This window comes from Penaeus japonicus, unplaced genomic scaffold (genome assembly GCF_977035675.1).
Source record: "Penaeus japonicus unplaced genomic scaffold, GWHDUDI00000001_assembly GWHDUDI00000042, whole genome shotgun sequence".
In the NCBI taxonomy this organism is placed as follows: domain Eukaryota; kingdom Metazoa; phylum Arthropoda; class Malacostraca; order Decapoda; family Penaeidae; genus Penaeus; species Penaeus japonicus.
Window position 1 is genome coordinate 14,401,026 of NW_028234444.1, and position 2,500 is coordinate 14,403,525.

Below are 2,500 nucleotides of genomic sequence, written 5' to 3' on the forward strand. Positions count from 1 at the left end.
CTCCATATCCAGAACCCCTACCCCCCGCCCCCACCCAACCACCACCACCCCACACAATCGGGAACATCTGCATATCTATGAATCAACATGTCTCTCAGACGACCCCTGTAGGACTCCTGAACAAGGATTACGAGCCTGAATACAACAATGAATATAACAATGGCAATGCAATAATAAATATAATAATGGTCATAACAAGGTTAGACAAGGACCCTATGGCTGAACAGATGGATAATCGAACTCCAGCTTCACGAGACTCGAAGTTCGAGCGTTCGAATCCCAGCTGCTTCATTATCCCATTGTGAAAGGAGCTTCAGATCGATGCTTCAGTTCAGTGCACTTGTCGGGAGAAACATATGATCTCCCTTGTTAGGTCGAACTGAAACCAGACGGGATGTTGCTATTTTCTGTCTCTGCATTTGTCTCTGTCTATCTGTCTATATATCTATCTTTCCATCTATCTACCTGTCTATCTATCTATCTATCTTTCTATCTATTTAATTATCTATCTTTCGTTTTTTATTTATTCATTTATTTATCTATCTTTCTATCTTTTTATCTATATATTTATATATCTATCTATATATTTATATATATATATATCTGTTTATCTATCTATCTTCCTTTTTTTATCTATCTATTTATCTATTTATCAATCTATCTATAAATCTATCTCTCTATGTATTTATCTATCTATCTATTTATCTATCTATCTATCTATATATATATATATATATATATATATATGTATATATGAATATATATATAAATCCTCGGGTCGTCCGGGGGGGTCTGCTCTCTCTCTCTCTCCTCTCTGCCTCGGGTGCGGTCGGTCCCCGTCCCTCTCTCTCTCTCTCGCTCTCTCTCCATCGGTCGGTCTCCCCTCTCTCTCCTCTCTATCCTCCACCACCCTCACCCCTTCTCCTCATCCTCCTCCTCTCAGTCCCTCCTCTCTCTTCTCTTCTGTCATCAGCTCTCTCTCTCCTCTCTCTATCCTTCCTCTCCTCTCACTCCCCCTCTCTCTCACCCATCCCCATCCCTCTCTCCTTCTTTTCTCTCTCCTTCCGCGCCTCTTCCCGCATCTTATATCCTCCCCTCCTCTCCTCTCGCCACGTCTCACATCTCCACTCTCACTACTCTCTCCCCAGCATCCCTCGAATCGCTCCCCCTCCTCTCCTTCCTCTTTCTCATCCTCTTCACTCCTGACACTCCCTCCCCACTATTCCTCGTCGTCCTTCTCCCCCTCTCACCTCCACTTCCCATCTCCCTCTCTCGCACTCTCCTCCACCACACAACTCAATCTACTTCGCCGTCCCTTCTCTCCTCCCTCCCCTCTCACGCTCCATCTTCTCTCCTTCCCTCTCTCTCTCCTTCTCCTCCTCCTCGTCTTCCCCCCCCCCTCTCCCCCCTCCTCTCTCTCTCTCTCCCTCTATCCCTCCCCCTCTTCCTCCCTCTCTCCTCTCTCTTCATTCTCCTCATCCTCGCTCCTCTCATCCTCTCACCCTCCTCTCTGCTCTCCCCGGAGCTCGGGTGCGGGGTCGGGGGCGGGGCTGGCTCCCACTTCTCTCTCTCTCTCCCGTCCCCCTCTCCTCACTCCTCTTCCTTCCTCTCCTCATTCCTCTTTCCGACCCTCCCCCCTCTCCCCCCTCCATCCACCTCTTTTTCCTCTCTTCTCTCTCTCTCTCTCTCTCTCTCTCTATATATATAATATGATAATATTATCATAAATATATATATATATATATATATATATACATATATATATATGTGTGTGTGTATATATATATAAATATATAATATAATATATATATATATACATATATATATACACATATACATATCTGATATAGTATAAATATATATATATATATATATAGGTATATATATAATTATATATATATATATATATATGTATATATATATATAACATATATATAAATAAATAAATAGATATATATATATATTTGTATATATATATATCTAGATATATACTATATATAGATATAATATATATATATATATATATTAAGTATATATATACACACACACACATGTATACACAAACATATGTGAGAAAGAGAGGAGGGAGAGGGAAATAATGCTCGTCCCTTTCTTCTCTTCTTTTCTACTTTCCTTCCCAAAAACACGTAGGTAGAATCTGCATTAATAAGCCTATGAAACTCGCTAGGAATTCTCATCTGTGAAATATTTTCTCAATATTAAGCATCAACTGCTTTCTCTCTCTCTCTCTCTCTCTCTCTCTCTCTCTCTCTTCCCTTCTCACTCTCTCATACTCCTTCTCTCCCCTCTCGCTCCTCCTCTCCTCTCACTCCATTCTCTTTCGTCTCTCTCTCTCTCTCCCTCCTTCTTCTCTCTCCTCTCTCTTCTTCCTCCTCTCTCCCCCTTTCTCCTCCCACCTCTCTCCTCCTCTTCCCTCTCTCGCTCTCTCTTCTTCCCCTCCTCCTCCTCTCCTCCATCCCCCTCCCACCTTCTTCCTCTC